The sequence below is a fragment of the Ranitomeya imitator genome, chromosome 1, assembly GCF_032444005.1.
Source record: "Ranitomeya imitator isolate aRanImi1 chromosome 1, aRanImi1.pri, whole genome shotgun sequence".
In the NCBI taxonomy this organism is placed as follows: Eukaryota; Metazoa; Chordata; class Amphibia; order Anura; family Dendrobatidae; genus Ranitomeya; species Ranitomeya imitator.
In genome coordinates this window covers 660828670-660847511 of record NC_091282.1, presented here as the reverse complement: position 1 = coordinate 660847511, position 18842 = coordinate 660828670, and the positions used below count along the sequence as shown (strand labels likewise).

Sequence of the window (18842 nt, the reverse complement as noted above, 5' to 3'; positions counted from 1 at the left end):
TATCCCTTACTCCGAGTGTCAGCGTCATTATCCCTTACTCCGAGTGTCAGCGTCATTATCCCGTACCCCGAGTGTCAGTGTCATTGTCGTGTACCCCGAGTGTCAGTGTCATTATCCTGTACCCCGAGTGTCAGTGTCATTATCCTGTACCCCGAGTGTCAGTGTCATTATCCTGTACCGAGTGTCAGCGTCATTATCCCTTACTCCGAGTGTCAGCGTCATTATCCCTTTCTCCGAGTGTCAGCGTCATTATCCCTTACTCCGAGTGTCAGCGTCATTATCCCTTACTCCGAGTGTCAGCGTCATTATCCCTTACTCCGAGTGTCAGCGTCATTATCCTGTACCCTGAGTGTCAGCGTCATTATCCCGTACCCCGAGTGTCAGCGTCATTATCCCGTACCCCGAGTGTCAGCGTAATTATCCCGTACCCCGAGTGTCAGTGTCATTATCCTGTACCCCGAGTGTCAGCGTCATTATCCCTTACTCCGAGTGTCAGCGTCATTATCCCGTACCCCGAGTGTCAGCGTCATTATCCCGTACCCCGAGTGTCAGTGTCATTATCCTGTACCCTGAGTGTCAGCGTCATTATCCCTTACTCCGAGTGTCAGCGTCATTATCCCGTACCCCGAGTGTCAGTGTCATTATCCTGTACCCCGAGTGTCAGTGTCATTATCCTGTACCCTGAGTGTCAGCGTCATTATCCCTTACTCCGAGTGTCAGCGTCATTATCCCTTACTCCGAGTGTCAGCGTCATTATCCCTTACTCCGAGTGTCAGCGTAATTATCCCGTACCCCGAGTGTCAGTGTCATTATCCTGTACCCCGAGTGTCAGCGTCATTATCCCTTACTCCGAGTGTCAGCGTCATTATCCCGTACCCCGAGTGTCAGCGTAATTATCCCGTACCCCGAGTGTCAGTGTCATTATCCTGTACCCTGAGTGTCAGCGTCATTATCCCTTACTCCGAGTGTCAGCGTCATTATCCCGTACCCCGAGTGTCAGTGTCATTATCCTGTACCCCGAGTGTCAGTGTCATTATCCTGTACCCTGAGTGTCAGCGTCATTATCCCTTACTCCGAGTGTCAGCGTCATTATCCCTTACTCCGAGTGTCAGCGTCATTATCCCTTACTCCGAGTGTCAGCGTCATTATCCCGTACCCCGAGTGTCAGTGTCATTGTCGTGTACCCCGAGTGTCAGTGTCATTATCCTGTACCCCGAGTGTCAGTGTCATTATCCTGTACCCCGAGTGTCAGTGTCATTATCCTGTACCGAGTGTCAGCGTCATTATCCCTTACTCCGAGTGTCAGCGTCATTATCCCTTTTTCCGAGTGTCAGCGTCATTATCCCTTACTCCGAGTGTCAGCGTCATTATCCCTTACTCCGAGTGTCAGCGTCATTATCCCTTACTCCGAGTGTCAGCGTCATTATCCCTTACTCCGAGTGTCAGCGTCATTATCCCGTACCCCGAGTGTCAGCGTCATTATCCCGTACCCCGAGTGTCAGCGTCATTATCCTGTACTCCGAGTGTCAGCGTCATTATCCCTTACTCCGAGAGTCAGCGTCATCATTCTTTATTGTCCTGCACTCGTTTTCCTACTCGGAATATTTTGGGCCCCTGTCTTCCCACTCCCTGGAGCTCGGTGCAGCCCCATGTATTGGAGACCACCCAATGATCAGAGCAGCGTCCCCAGTGTTGGCTGCTGTTTATTTTGCTGGTTTCCTTGGTTTCACTGTGGCCAGGGATGCCGGAATATTTTTGTTCTGTGGTTACGCTCAGGATTCCTGGGGATTCCTTCATATGCTGCGAGACCCTCACCCCAGCCTGTAATTACCAGAGAAGAGCTGACGTATTCTGGGACATTACACATAATATGGAGGGAACAGCCAGAGACTGAGGTGTGGGGGTGACACGGCCCCAAAATTTACCTCAGAGGAGGCACCACATGTAAACCCCTGTACCACAGCTTCCTGCACCCCGAGGGCTACTCGCCCCACAGTGTGCCTGGCCCCGCTATGTCCACTATGTAATTGCATTAATGAACGTTCTAGGAGTCGGGCAATCGCTCACATAGCAATTCCTCTTGATCTGTGGTCCGAGACCAATGTCACGTCTGACATCACAGGGCGATGTGTAGGGATTGTCATTGTACCATTTTTCAGGCTGCGTAGTGACACACAAAGGAGTAATGCAGAGATGACAATTACGGACCGCACGGTGTCCGTGTCTGCTGACCAGTCGCAGGAATGAGCTTTCTCCACATCTCACTTATTAGGGGGAGATAATAGATCAGGGAGTTGCTATCTAAGCGTTTTCTTTCCTTCCTGTGGAGATTTCGTCTCTGTCCCGGTTTAATCATTATTCATCTTATCCGGCCACGATAATACGGTGCCGCAGATCCTGCCCGTGACTCATGTTGTCTTTACAGTACGTTGCCTGGCGACCCAAAATACTGGCCAGACCCAGAGAGGAGGGCGGAGGGGCGTGACGTGTGGGTACAGTCAGACTTTCCAGTGTGTGCCACGGCGGAGGATTTCTGCCTCTGAGTCAGCCACAGATTCAGCGGATGGTGCCTTCCCCCCGAGTCGCCGCTGCCATGAACAGCCAAAATACACCACGGTATGGACCAATTCTCTATGAATAACCACAGAGGGCATTTACAGGGACAAAGACGTCCAAGAGTGCCAAGACTGCACCCATCAGTGCCACATACTACAGCACCCATCAATGCCACATACTACAGTACCCAGACTACACCCATCAATGCCACATACTACAGTACCCAGACTACACCCATCAGTGCCACATAGTACAGCACCCACCAGTACCACATGTAGAATGTAAACCTGCAAGGGCAGGGTCCTCGCCCCTCTGTATCAGTCTGTAATTGTTAGTTTGCTTACGTAAGTGATATCTGTAATTTGTATGTAACCCCTTCTCATGTACAGCACCATGGAATCAATGGTGCTATATAAATAATAATAATAATACAGAGCCCAGACTGCACCCATCAGTGCCACATACTACAGCACCCAGACTGCACCCATCAGTGCCACATACTACAGCACCCAGACTGCACCCATCAGTGCCACATAGCACAGCACCCAGACTGCACCCATCAGTGCCACATACTAAAGCACCCAGATTGCAGAATCCAGAAATCAGTGACACATACTACAGTGCCCAGACTGAACCCATCAGTGCCACACAGCACAGCACCCAGTCTGCACCCATCAGTGCCACATACTAGAGCACCCAGATTGCACAAATCAGTGACACATACTGCAGTGTCCAGACCGCACCCATCAGAGCCACATACTACAATGCCCAGACTGAACCCATCAGTGCCACATACTACAGTGCCCAGACTGCACCCATAGAGTATAATGCACCCCCCACAGAGTTTAATTCAACCCCCATAGGAGTATAACGCAACCACCCAATAGGAGTATAATGTAGCCACCTCCCATAAGAGTATAATGCAGTCACTCGATTAGGAGTAGAATGCAGCCACCCCATAGGAGTATAATGAAGCGCCAATAGGAGTATCATGTAGCCTCACATAGGGGTATAATGCAGCCACCCTATAGGAGTATAATGCAGCCCCCAGTAGGAGCATAATACAGCTCCCCATAGGAATATAATGCAGCCCCCTGCATAGGAGTATGAAGTGCTCCCCCATAGGAGTATAATGCAGCCACTCTATTAAAAGTATAAGGCAGCTCCCCCATAGAGTATAATACACCCCCAATAGAGTTTAATGCAACCCCCATAGGAGTATAATACAACCAACCCATAGGAGTATAATGCAACCACCCAATAGGAGTATAATGCAGCCACTCGATTAGGAGTAGAATGCAGCCACCCCATAGGAGTATAATGAAGCCACTCCATAGGAGTATAATGCAGCAACCCCATAGAAGTATAATGCAGTTGCCCTATAGGAGTACAATGCAGCCACCCCATAGGAGTTGCATTCAGCCACCCCATAGGAGTATAATGAAGCCCCTATAGGAGTATCATGCAGCCTCCAATAGGGGTATAATGCTGCCCTCCATAGAGTATAATGCTGCCTCCCATAGAGTATAATGCAGCCACCCCATAGAGTATAATAGAGCCACCAATAGGAGTACAATGCAGCCTCCCATAGGAGAATAATGCAGTACCCCAATAGGAGGATAATGCAGCACCCCATAGGAGTATAATGCAGACCCCCATAGGAGTATATTGCAGTCACTTTATTAGGAATTGAATGCAGCAAACCCATAGAGTATAAAGCAGACACTCCAGAGGAGTATAATGCAGCCACCCTATATGAGTATAATGCAGCCACCCCATAAGAGTATAATGCAGCCACCCAATAGGAGTATAATTAAGTCCCCCATATGAGTATAATGCAGATGCTCCATAGGAGTATAATGCATACCCCGTAGGGAATATAATGCAGCCATCCCTTAGAGCAGGAGTGGGGAACCTCAGGCCACAGGGCCATTTACGGCCCTCGCTGACCTTTTATCAGGCACCCAAGCAGATTCACAGGGACCACATTCATGGGCATGAAGGTGTATTTTGATTACAACCAGCTCATTAATTTCTTCTTGCTTTGTTAGCACACACATGCAATGTTCACTCCTGAACACTGAAGGGCATGCAATGAAAGATTATGTCCTGAAACCAGTGCCACAGTCAGGATGTACTTTCTGGGCGGAGTTTGTATGGCCCCTAAAGGATTGTATAAATATCCAAATGGCCCTTGACAGAAAAAAGATTCCCCACCCCTGCCTTAGAGTATATTGCAGCAACCCCATAGATTATAATGCAGCCCCCCAGATGGTATAAAGCAGCCACCCCACTGGAGTATAGTGCAACCACCCCGTAGAAGTACAATGCAGCCACTCTATTAGGAGTATAATGCAGCCTCCCGTAGGAGAATAATCCAGTAGCCCAATAGGAGTATAATGCAGTCACTTTATAAGGAGAATAATGCAGCCACAACATAGGAGTATAATGGAGACTCTCCATAGGAGTACAATGCAGCCACTCTATTAGTAGTATAATGCAGCTTTTCATATCAGTATAATACAGCCTCCCATAAGGAAGGGTATAATGCAGCCCACCAATAGGAGTATAATGCAGCTGCCATAGGAGTATAGTGCAACCACCCCATAGGAGTACAATGCATACACCCCATAGAGTATAATGCAGCCGCCCAATAGAAGAATAATGCAGCCACATCATAGGAGTATCATACAGCCCCCCATAGGAGTATAATGAAGTAATGAAGCCCTTCATAGGAGTATAATGCAGCCCCCCATAGGGGTATAATGCAGCCACTCAATAGGACTATAACACTAGGACTACTGGTATAGTCATTTTGACTACTTGCACTTCAGTAGTTCTAGTCAGGGTCACGAGTCCAGTAGTCCTAGTGTTAAATCAGCCATCCCATAGGAGTATAATGCAGCCCCCCATAGGAGTATAATGCAGCCCCCATAGGACTATAATGCAGACCCACCCATAGGAGCATAATGCAGCCCCCAAAAGTAGTTTAATGCAGCCCCCTATAGGCGTATGATGCAGTCTCCCATAGAAGTATAATACAGCCACCCCATAGAAGTATAATGAAGGCACCTAATAAAAGTATAATGCAGCCCCCATAGGAGTATAATGAAGCCACCTCATAGGAGTACAATACAAACACCCCATAGGAGTATAATGCAGCCCCATAGGAGAATAATGCAGCCAATCTATTAAGCGTATAATGCAGCCACCCCATATTAAGTATAATGCAGCCACCCCATAGCAGTACAATGCAGCCACTCTATTAGGAGTATAATGCGGCTACCTCATATAAGGATAATGCAACCACCCCATAGGAGTATAATGCAGCCACTCTATTAGGAGTATAATGCAGCCCCCCATAGAGTATAATGCAGCCACTTCATAGAGTATAACGCAGCCACCCATTAGCAGTATAATTCAGCCACCTCATAGAAGTATAATGCAGCCTCCCCTTAGAGCAGTGTTCCCAACTCTGGTCCTCAATAACCACTAACAGGTCATGTTTTCAGGATTTCCTTAGTATTGCACAGGTGATAATTGCATCACCTGGACAGGCAAGCATTCAATCACCTGTGCAATATTAAGGAAATCCTGAAAAAATGACCTGTTGGTGGCTCTTGAGGACCAGAGTTGGGGAACACTGTCAGAGTATACTGTAATGCAGCCCACCATAAAGTATAATGCAGCCAACCCAAAGAGTATAATGCAGCCATCCCATAGAGTATAATTCTATAATGGAGTACCCCCATAGAGTATCATGCAGGCACCCCATAGGAGTATAATGCAGTCTCCCCATAGGAGATTGATGCAGTGCACCATTATAGTGGCAGGGACAGGTGCGGGTCCCAGTACGCCATCCTGCCCCTTTATCGTCGTAAATGGCGTGACAGCAGCCACCCCATAGAGTCTAATGCAACCACCCAGTAGGAGTATAATGCAACCACCCAAAAGGAGTATAATGCAGCCCCCATAGAGTATAACGCAGCCACCCTTTAGCAGTATAATTCAGCCACCCTATAGAAGTATAATGCAGCCTCCCCATAGAGCAGTGTTCCCCATCTCTGGTCCTCAATAGCCACCAACAAGTCATGTATTCAGGATTTCCTTAGTATTGCACAGGTGATAATTGCATCACCTGGACAGGCAAGCATTCAATCATCTGTGCAATACTAAGGAAATCCTGAAAACATGACCTGTTGGTGGCTCTCGAGGACCAGAGTTGGGGAACACTGTCATAGAGTATAATGCAGCCCCCCATAAAGTATAATGCAGCCAACCCAAAGAGTATAATGCAGCCATCCCATAGAGTATAATGCTATAATGCAGTACCCCCATAGAGTATCATGCAGGCACCCCATAGGAGTATAATGCAGTCTCCCCATAGGAGATTGATGCAGTACCCCAATAGGAGTATAATGCAGACCCCCATAGGATTATAATGCAGAAACTCTATTAGGAGTATAATGCTGACGCCCTTAGAGTCTTATGATGCCAACCCATAGAGTATAATGCAGCTCCCCAAAGGAGTATAGTGCAGCCACACCACAGGAGTATAATTGAGCCACCCCATAGTAGTATAATGCAGTCACTCTACACTCTATTAGAAGTATAATGCAGCCCCCCCAATAGTATAACGCAGCCCCCCATAGAGTATAATGCAGCTCCATAGAGTATGATGCAGCCACCCCATAGAGTATAATGCAGACACTCCATAGAGTATAATGCATCCACCCAATAGGACTATAATGCAACCACCCCATAGGAGTATAACACAACCACCCTATAGGAGTATAATGCAACCCCATAGGAGTATAATGCAGCTACCCCATAAGAATATAATGTGGTCCCACCCACATTAGAGTATAATGCAACCACCCCATAGGAGTATAATGCCGCCACCCCATAGGAGTATAATGCAACCACCCCATAGGAGTATAATGCAACCCCCCATAGGAGTATAATGCAGCTACCCCATAGGAATATAATACAGTACCACCCACATAGGAGAATAATGCAGCCACCCCATAGGAGTATAATGCTGCCACCCCATAGGAGTATAATGCAGCCACGCCATAAATTATAATGCAGCCATCCTATAGGAGGATAATACAGCCCCCAATAAGCGTATAATGCAGACACTATATAGGAGTATAGAGCAGCCCCCCATATAAGTATAATGCAGCCCCCTCCATAGGAGTAAAATGCAGCCACTCTATTCAGAGTATAATGCAGCCCCTCATAGAGTATAATGCAGCCCCCTATAGGAGTATAATGCAGCCATCCCATAGGAGTATAATGCAGCCCCTCCATCGGAGTATAATGTTATCCTCCATAGGAGTATTATACAGCCCCATAGGAGTATAATGCAGCCACTTTATTAGGAGTAAAATGCAGCCCCCCAATAGAGTATAATGCAGCCACCCCATAGAGTATAATGCAACCACCCAGTAGGAGTATAATGCAACCACCCAATAAGAGTATAATGCAGCCCCCATAGGAGTATAATGCAACCACCCCATAGGAGTATAATGCAGCCGCCCTATAGGATTATAATGCAGCCCCATAATAGGAGTATAATGTAGCGCCCTAATAGAAGTATAATGCAGCCACCTCATAGTATAATTGAGCCATCCCATAGTATAATACAGTCACTCTATACTCTATTAGGAGTATAATGCAGCCACCCCATAGAGTGTAATGCAGCCACCCAATAGAGTATAATGCAGCCACTCCATAGAGTATAATGCAACCACCTAGTAGGAGTATAATGCAACCACCCAATAAGAGTATAATGCAGCCCCCATAGGAGTATAATGCAGCCCCCTATAGGAGTATAATGCAGCCATCCCATAGGAGTATAATGCAGCCCCTCCATCGGAGTATAATGTTATCCCCCATAGGAGTATTATACAGCCCCATAGGAGTATAATGCAGCCACTTTATTAGGAGTAAAATGCAGCCCCCCAATAGAGTATAATGCAGCCACCCCATAGAGTATAATGCAACCACCCTGTAGGAGTATAATGCAACCACCCAATAAGAGTATAATGCAGCCCCCATAGGAGTATAATGCAGCCACCCCATAGAGTATAATGCAACCACCCCATAGGAGTATAATGCAGCCGCCCTATAGGATTATAATGCAGCCCCATAATAGGAGTATAATGTAGCGCCCTAATAGAAGTATAATGCAGCCACCTCATAGTATAATTGAGCCATCCCATAGTATAATACAGTCACTCTATACTCTATTAGGAGTATAATGCAGCCACCCCATAGAGTGTAATGCAGCCACCCAATAGAGTATAATGCAGCCACTCCATAGAGTATAATGCAACCACCTAGTAGGAGTATAATGCAACCACCCAATAAGAGTATAATGCAGCCCCCATAGGAGTATAATGCAGCCCCCTATAGGAGTATAATGCAGCCATCCCATAGGAGTATAATGCAGCCCCTCCATCGGAGTATAATGTTATCCCCCATAGGAGTATTATACAGCCCCATAGGAGTATAATGCAGCCACTTTATTAGGAGTAAAATGCAGCCCCCCAATAGAGTATAATGCAGCCACCCCATAGAGTATAATGCAACCACCCTGTAGGAGTATAATGCAACCACCCAATAAGAGTATAATGCAGCCCCCATAGGAGTATAATGCAGCCACCCCATAGAGTATAATGCAACCACCCCATAGGAGTATAATGCAGCCGCCCTATAGGATTATAATGCAGCCCCATAATAGGAGTATAATGTAGCGCCCTAATAGAAGTATAATGCAGCCACCTCATAGTATAATTGAGCCATCCCATAGTATAATACAGTCACTCTATACTCTATTAGGAGTATAATGCAGCCACCCCATAGAGTGTAATGCAGCCACCCAATAGAGTATAATGCAGCCACTCCATAGAGTACAATGCAGCCCCCCATAGAGTATAATGCATCCACCCAATAGGACTATAATGCAACCACCCCATAGGAGTATAACGCAGCCCCCCATAGAGTATAATGCAGCCACCCATTAGAAGTATAATTCAGCCACCTCATAGGAGTATAATGCATCCACCCAATAGAGTATAATGCAGCTGTCACAGGGCTACCGCAACAGAGAGGTTCCAGAGAACCGCAACGCTCTGGGCCTCGTTCAAACACGATGAACAGAAGCTCTTCTCCTGAATTCTGACCTGGCTGTCTTGCCAGCAGGGCAGGAGTTAAACCTTGTTACTGAAGTTACTGAGAGCTATGTCTCTCAGCTGATTTGGTTTCGGTAATCTCTGCTCCTATATAGACTCAGCTTTGTCTACAACTGTTGTCAGTGATCAGTTCTGCTGCCTGGCTTGGAGTGAGAAGGAGCGTAGTATTAGGAGCTTGGAGGTTTATTTACAGAGATTGGTATCTGCTGTTTTGGTTGCATGTTTAACCTGTTTTCCTTCCTAGTTTTTTCCTTCTCTTCCCTTCTCTGTGTTCCCTCTGTGGTTGTGTGAGCATTTGGTGAGTTTGAGACTTTTTAGTTACCTTGTCTGCATACCCTGTTTAATTATCGTATTTATACACTGGTGCAGTCCACCTCCCTTGGGGGGAGAGGGGGCCACTGATAGGGTCTGCACAGGAGACAGGGATATGCCGGCGGCTCAGGCCTCCTAACCATTATAGGTACCCCTGAGATAAGGGAAAGCCAGGGCGCCATTATAGTGGCAGGGACAGGTGCGGAGTGACAGTATCACTGACCTTAAACATTTTCTTGGTCCAATATGGACCCCATTGCTGCTTTAGCTGGACAATTGCAGCAACTCAGTCTAGAGGTGGCTGACCTCCGCTTGGCGCTTGTACAGCGCACTCCATTGGCCACTGCAGGGGTTGCTACACCTCCACATGCCTCGCTGGAGCCTAAAATTGCGTTACATGACAGGTTCTCTGGGGGCGCAACAAATTTGTTACATTCAGGGAGGCCTGTAATTTGTATTTTAGGTTGCGTCCTCACACTTCAGGTTCAGAGGAGCAGAGGTTTGGAATTGTAGTATTGCTCCTACAAGGTGATACTCAGGCCTGGGCATTTTCACTTCCTGCTGACCCTTTGCCGTTACGGACTGTGGAGGAGTTTTTTCGAGCCTTAGGTCAAGTGTATGATGATCCTGACCGCGTCTCCCTCACTGAATCCACAATACGCCATCTTACACAGGGAGACCGGCCAGTGGAGGAGTACTGCTCTGAGTTTCGGAGACGGGCTACTGACACAATGTGGAATGACTCTGCACTCCGCAGTCAATTTTATCAGGGCCTATCTGATAAAACAAAAGATGCCTTCACCCTACACGAGACACCAACCACACTGGAGGCAGCTATGTCTCTTGCGATCCGTGTGGACCGCCGCCTGCACCAGAGACTTAATGAATCGCCGCTATTCAAGGGTAATTCAGATTTGGACTCACCAGAATCTGAGTCTCTGGGAGAACCTATGCAGTTGGGTGGCGCTTCTCGTTCTAAGGGGGCTGCAGTAGTACGGCGTAAGGGAAGTGCATGTTTTTTTGTGGCAGAAGACAACCGCTGGAAAACTATTGAGCCCGGGTTGTGGGGAGGTTGGCAACTCGGGTGTACTAGTTTCCCCCTTAGGTAAACCACAATTTTTCCTACCAGCCGAGATTTGTCTTGGTGAAAGTAGGTTCAATATCTCTGCCTTTCTGGACTCTGGGGCAGGGTTTAATTTAATTGTTGCTGGGTTTGTTCAGGCAGATGGGCTTAAATCGCAAGAGTTGTCTAGACACATACCTACAATTGCTATTGATTCTGCACCTTTGAGCCAGGGGACTTTCACTCAGATCGTCCGTGGGGTGAGCCTACAAATAGGGGCATTGCACTCTGAGTCAATAGATTGTTATGTGTTGGGGGGGTTTGCCGTCGCCTGAGAGTTCTCGGTTTACCATGGCTCACTTTACACAACCCGGTGTCAGACTGGCAGACTCGGGAGATTACTAGATGGAGTGAGTTATGTCAGGAACATTGCCTGGGCACTCGGCTGGCCGGTTTGAGTTCTCAGGTTTTGCCAGAGTTCATCTCAGATTTTGAGGATGTATTCTCTGAGGAGGGAAGTCAAGAGCTACCTCCACACCGTCCTTATGATTGCGTCATACATCTCATTCCTGGTGCTAAACTGCCTAAGAGTAGGCTATACAACATCTCTGCCCCAGAGAGACAGGCCATGAAGGACTATATCACGGAGAGTCTGGCCAAGGGTCATATCAGACCCTCGTCATCACCCATTGCTGCCGGGTTCTTCTTTGTTAAGAAGAAGGACGGGGGTTTACGCCCATGCTTAGACTTCTGTGAATTAAACCAAATTACAGTCTGGGATTCTTTCCCGCTCCCTCTTATTCCAGACCTATTTAATCAAATTGTGGGGGCTAAATGGTTCTCCAAATTAGATTTCAGGGGGGCATATAATCTCATTCGGATGAAGGAGGGGGATGAATGGAAGACGGCGTTTAATACTCCAGAGGGACATTACGAGAACTTGGTTATGCCTCTTGGGTTAAGTAATGCTCCTGCTGTGTTTCAACACTTTGTCAATGATATACTTAGTCACCTAATAGGTAGGTTTGTGGTGGTATATCTCGATGACATCTTAATTTATTCCCCTGACCTCGAGTCCCATCAGGATCATGTACGGCAGGTCCTTCAGGTACTCAGGGACAATAAACTGTTTGCCAAACTTGAGAAATGCATGTTCGCGGTCAAAGAGATTCCGTTTTTGGGTTATTTCTTATCCTCCACAGGATTTCGTATGGATCTGGCTAAGGTCAAGGCGGTCTTTGTTATGATACGGTGGTCTAGGAGCAACATGGAACATGCTCTGAAGGACATGGTAACTGTACTGACCGCAGTCCCTAAGCTCAACACAACACTAGAAGTAGCCGTGGAATGCTCCTAACTCTCCCTAGGCATTTCGTCACAGCCTAAGAGCTAACTACTCCTAAAGAAAGAAGCAGGAAAACTATCTTGCCTCAGAGAAAATCCCCAAAGGATAGATTAGCCCCCACAAATAATGACTGTGAGTGGAGAGGGAAAAGACATACACAGAATGAAACCAGGATGAGCACAGGAGGCCAGTCTAGCTAAATAGATAGGACAGGATGGAATACTGTGCGGTCAGTATAAAACACTACAAAAATCCACGCAGAGTTTACAAAAAAAAACTCCACACCTGACTAAATGTGTGGACGGCAAATCTACCTCCCAGAGCTTCCAGCAAGACAGAATTAATACACACTGATAAGCTGGACAAACATAGAAAGCACAGAATGGATAAGTCCACAATCTATGGACAGAAAAGAGCAAGCAAAAACTTAGCTTAGCTGAACTGGTCAGGATAACAGGGAACTCCAAAGAGATGTGAATCCAACCAGGAACCATTTACAAGTGGCACTGGCTGAAGACAGAGCCAGACCTAAATAGCCGAGCAGAGGAGAAGATAAGTGGAGGCAGCTGATGACAACTAACTCCAAGGACCAGCCATACCACTAGAAACCACAAGAGGGAGCCCAAGAGCAGAACTCACAAAAGTGCCACTTACAACCACCGGAGGGAGCCCAAGAGCGGAATTCACAACAGTACCCCCCCCCCCCTTGAGGAGGGGTCACCGAACCCTCACCAGAGCACCCAGGCCGATCAGGACGAGCCAAGTGAAAAGCACAAACCAGATCGGTGGCATGGACATCGGAGGCAACAACCCAAGAATTATCCTCCTGGCCATAGCCCTTCCACTTGACAAGATACTGAAGCCTCCGCCTCGAAAAACGAGAATCCAAAATCTTCTCAACCTCATATTCCAACTCTCCCTCAACCAACACCGGGGCAGGAGGGTCAACCGAGGGAACAACGGGCACCACATATCTCCGCAACAAAGATCTATGGAAAACATTATGAATGGCAAAAGAGGCAGGAAGAGCCAAACGAAAAGACACCGGATTAATAATTTCAGAAATTTTATAAGGACCAATAAACCGAGGCTTAAACTTAGGAGAAGAAACCTTCATAGGAACATGACGAGAAGACAACCAAACCAAATCCCCCACACGAAGCCGGGGACCAACACACCGACAGCGGTTAGCAAAACGTTGAGCCCTTTCCTGAGACAACGTCAAATTGTCCACCACATGAGTCCAAATCTGCTGCAGCCTGTACACCACAGAATTAACACCAGGACAATCAGAAGGCTCAACCTGCCCAGAAGAAAAACGAGGATGAAAACCAAAATTACAAAAGAAAGGCGAAACCAAAGTAGCCGAACTAGCCCGATTATTAACCCCTTCCCGACCTTTGACGCATACGCTGCGTCATGAAAGTCGGTGCCATTCCGACCCATGACGCAGCATATGCGTCATGGAAAGATCGCGTCCCTGCAGGCCGGGTGAAAGGGTTAACTCCCATTTCACCCGATCTGCAGGGACAGGGGGAGTGGTAGTTTAGCCCAGGGGGGGTGGCTTCACCCCCTCGTGGCTACGATCGCTCTGATTGGCTGTTGAAAGTGAAACTGCCAATCAGAGCGATTTGTAATATTTCACCTAAAAAACTGGTGAAATATTACAATCCAGCCATGGCCGATGCTGCAATATCATCGGCCATGGCTGGAAACACTTATGTGCACCCACCCCACCCCTCCGATCGCCCCCCCAGCCCCCCGATCTGTGGTCCGCTCCCCTCCGTCCTGTGCTCCGCTCCCCCGTCCTCCTGTCCGCTTCCCCGTGCACCAATCACACCCCCTGTGCTGCAATCAAACCCCCCCGCACTCCGATCCCCCCCCCGCACACAGCGACCCCCCCGTGCTCCGATCCACCCCCCCGCACAGCGATCCCTCACCCCGTGCGCCAATCCTTCCCCGTGCTCCAATCCTCCCTCCCGTGTTCCGATCCACCCACCCCCATGATCCGATCCACCCCCCCGTGCTCCGACGCCCCCCCCCCGTGCCCTGATCTTCCCCCCCTTATACTTACCTGGCCGCCCAAGGTCCGTCCGTCTTCTTTCCTGGGCGCCGCCATCTTCCAAAATGGCGGGCGCATGTGCAGTGCGCCCGCCGAATCTGCCGGCCGGCAGATTCGTTCCAGAGTGAATTTTGATCACTGAGATATAACCTATCTCAGTGATCAAAATAAAAAAAATAGTAAATGACCCCCCCCCCTTTGTCACCCCCATAGATAGGGACAATAAAAAAAATAAAGAATTTTTTTTTTTTCACTAAGGTTGGGGTAAGAACTAGGGTTAGGGTTAGGGGTAGGGTTAGGGGTAGGGTTAGGGTTAGGGGTAGGGTTAGGGGTAGGGTTAGGGCTAGGGTTAGGGGTAGGGTTAGGGGTAGGGTTATGGGTAGGGTTAGGGCTAGGGTTAGGGTTTCGGTATGTGCACACGTATTCTGGTCCTATGCGGAGTTTTCCGCAGCGGATTTGAAAAATCCACAGTGCTAAACCGCTGCCGATTTATCGTGGATTTACCGCGGTTTTTCTGCGCATTTCACTGCGGTTTTACAACTGCGATTTTCTATTGGAGCAGTTGTAAAACCGCTGCGGAATCCGCAGAAAGAAGTGACATGCTGCGGAATGTAACCCGCTGCGTTTCCGTGCAGTTTTTCCGCAGCATGTGTACAGCGATTTTTGGTTCCCATAGGTTCACATTGAACTGTAAACTCATGGGAAACTGCTGCGGATCCGCAGTGTTTTCCGCAGCGTGTGCACATACCTTTAGAATTAGGCTATGTGCACACGGTGCGGATTGGCCGCTGCGGATCCGCAGCAGTGTTCCATCAGGTTTACAGTACCATGTAAACATATGGAAAACCAAATCCGCTGTGCCCATGGTGCAGAAAATACCGCGCGGGAACGCTGCGTTGTATTTTCCGCAGCATGCCAATTCTTTGTGCGGATTCCGCAGCGTTTTACACCTGTTTCTCAATAGGAATCCACAGGTGAAATCCGCACAAAAAACACTGGAAATCCACGGTAAATCCACAGGTAAAACGCAGTGCCTTTTACCCGCGGATTTTTCAAAAATGATGCTGAAAAATCTCATACGAATCCGCAACGTTGGCACATAGCCTTAGGGTTAGGGTTGGAATTAGGGTTGTGGTTAGGGTTAGGGGTGTGTTGGGGTTAGTGTTGTGGTTAGGGGTGTGTTGGGGTTAGGGTTGTGATTAGGGTTACGGCTACAGTTGGGATAAGGGTTAGGGGTGTGTTGGAGGTAGAATTGAGGGGTTTCCACTGTTTAGGCACTTCAGGGGGTCTCCAAACGCAACATGGCGCCACCATTGATTCCAGCCAATCTTGTATTCAAAAATTCAAATGGTGCTCCCTCACTTCCGAACCCCGACGTGTGCCCAAACAATGGTTTACCCCCACATATGGGGTACCAGCATACTCAGGACAAACTGCGCAACAATTACTGGGGTCCAATTTCTCCTGTTACCCTTGAGAAAATAAAAAATTGCTTGCTAAAACATCATTTTTGAGGAAAGAAAAATGATTTTTCATTTTCACGGCTCTGCGTTGTAAACGTCTGTGAAGCACTTGGGAGTTCAAAGTGCTCACCACATATCTAGATAAGTTCCTTGGGGGGTCTAGTTTCCAAAATGGGGTCACTTGTGGGGGGTTTCTACTGTTTAGGCACACCAGGGGCTCTGCAAACGCAACGTGACGCCCGCAGACCATTCCATCAAAGTCTGCATTTCAAAAGTCACTACTTCCCTTCTGAGCCCCCACGTGTGCCCAAACAGTGGTTTACCCCCACACATGGGGCATCAGCGTACTCAGGAGAAACTGGACAACAACTTTTGTGGTCCAATTTCTCCTGTAACCCTTGGGAAAATAAAAAATTCTGGGCTAAAAAATTATTTTTGAGGAAAGAAAACGTATTTATTATTTTCACGGCTCTGCGTTATAAACTTCTGTAAAGCACTTGGGGGTTGAAAGTGCTCACCACACATCTAGATAAGTTCCTTTGGGGGTCTAGTTTCCAAAATGGGGTCACTTGTGGGGGGTTTCTACTGTTTAGGCACACCAGGGGCTCTGCAAACGCAATGTGACGCCCGCAGACCATTCCATCAAAGTCTGCATTTCAAAAGTCACTACTTCCCTTCTGAGCCCCCACGTGTGCCCAAACAGTGGTTTACCCCCACACATGGGGTATCAGCGTACTCAGGAGAAACTGGACAACAACTTTTGTGGTCCAATTTCTCCTGTAACCCTTGGGAAAATAAGAAATTCTGGGCTAAAAAATTATTTTTGAGGAAAGAAAACGTATTTATTATTTTCACTGCTCTGTGTTATGAACTTCTGTGAAGCACTTGGGGGTTCAAAGTGCTCACCTCACATCTAGATAAGTTCCTTTCGGGGTCTAGTTTCCAAAATGGGGTCACTTGTGGGGGGTTTCTACTGTTTAGCCACATCAGGGGCTCTGCAAACGCAACGTGACGCCCACAGAGCATTCCATCAAAGTCTGCATTTCAAAACGTCACTACTTCACTTCCGAGCCCCAGCATGTGCCTAAACAGTGGTTTACCCCCACATATGGGGTATCAGCGTACTCAGGAGAAACTGGACAACAACTTTTGGGGTCAAATTTCTCCTGTTACCCTTGGGAAAATAAAAAATTGCGGGCTAAAATTCATTTTTGAGAAAATAATTTTTTTTTTTTATTTTCATGGCTCTGCGTTATAAACTTCTGTGAAGCACTTGAGGGTTCAAAGTGCTCACTACACATCTAGATTAGTTCCTTTGGGGGTCTAGTTTCCAAAATGGGGTAATTTGTGGGGGATCTCCAATGTTTAGGCACACAGGGGCTCTCCAAACGCGACATGGTGTCCGCTAATGATTGGAGATAATTTTCCATTTAAAAAGCCAAATGGCGTGCCTTCCCTTCTGAGCCCTGCCGTGCGCCCAAACAATGGTTTACCCCCACATATGGGGTATCTGCATACTCAGGACAAACTGGACAACAACATTTGTGGTCCAATTTCTCCTATTACCATTGGCAAAATAGGAAATTCCAGGCTAAAAAATCATTTTTGAGAAAAGAAAAATTATTTTTTATTTTCATGGCTCTGCATTATAAACTTCTGTGAAGCACCTGGGGGTTTAAAGTGCTCAGTATGCATCTAGATAAGTTCCTTGGGGGGTCTAGTTTCCAAAATGGGGTCACTTGTGGGGGAGCTCCATTGCATAGGCACACAGGGGCTCTCCAAATGCTACATGGTGTCCGCTAACAATTGGAGCTAATTTTCCATTCAAAAAGTTAAAAGGCGCGCCTTCCCTTCCGAGCCCTGCCGTGTGCCCAAACAGTGGTTTACCCCCACATATGAGGTATCGGCGTACTCGGGAGAAATTGCTCAACAAATTTTAGGATCCATTTTATCCTATTGCCCATGTGAAAATGAAAAAATTGAGGCGAAAATAAATTTTTTGTGAAAAAAAAGTACTTTTTCATTTTTACGGATCAATTTGTGAAGCACCTGGGGGTTTAAAGGGCTCACTATGCATCTAGATAAGTTCCTTGGGGCGTCTAGTTTCCAAAATGGGGTCACTTGTGGGGGAGCTCCAATTTTTAGGCACACGGGGGCTCTCCAAATGTGACATGGTGTCCGCTAAAGAGTGCAGCCAATTTTTCATTCAAAAAGTCAAATGGCGCTCCTTCCCTTCCAAGCCCTGCCGTGCGCCCAAACAGTGGTTTACCCCCACATATGAGGTATCAGCGTACTCAGGACAAATTGGACAACAACGTACGTGGTTCAGTTTCTCCTTTTACCATTGGGAAAATAAAAAAATTGTTGCTGAAAAATCATTTTTGTGACTAAAAAGTTAAATGTTCATTTTTTCCTTCCATGTTGCTTCTGCTGCTGTGAAGCACCTGAAGGGTTAATAAACTTCTTGAATGTGGTTTTGTGCACCTTGAGGGGTGCAGTTTTTAGAATGGTGTCACTTTTGGGTATTTTCAGCCATATAGACCCCTCAAACTGACTTCAAATGTGAGGTGGTCCCTAAAAAAAATGGTAATGGTAAAAATGAGAAATCGCTGGTCAAATTTTAACCCTTATAACTTCCTAGCAAAAAAAAATTTTGTTTCCAAAATTGTGCTGATGTAAAGTAGACGTGTGGGAAATGTTATTTATTAACTATTTTGTGTCACATAACTCTCTGGTTTAACAGAATAAAAATTCAAAATGTGAAAATTGCGAAATTTTCAAAATTTTCGCCAAATTTCCGTTTTTATCACAAATAAACACAGAATTTATTGACCTAAATTTA

The 18842-nt window shown here is 47.0% G+C and overlaps 1 long non-coding RNA gene across 1 annotated transcript in view; it reads left to right on the top strand.

The window, feature by feature from the left end:
* Positions 1-2481: 2481 nt before the first annotated feature.
* LOC138641030 (uncharacterized) overlaps positions 2482-18842 on the top strand; it is an 80412-nt gene continuing 64051 nt past the window's right edge. The window contains exon 1 of the long non-coding RNA XR_011313776.1: positions 2482-2616. This is a non-coding gene — a long non-coding RNA (uncharacterized lncRNA). The remainder of the gene's footprint in view (positions 2617-18842) is intronic.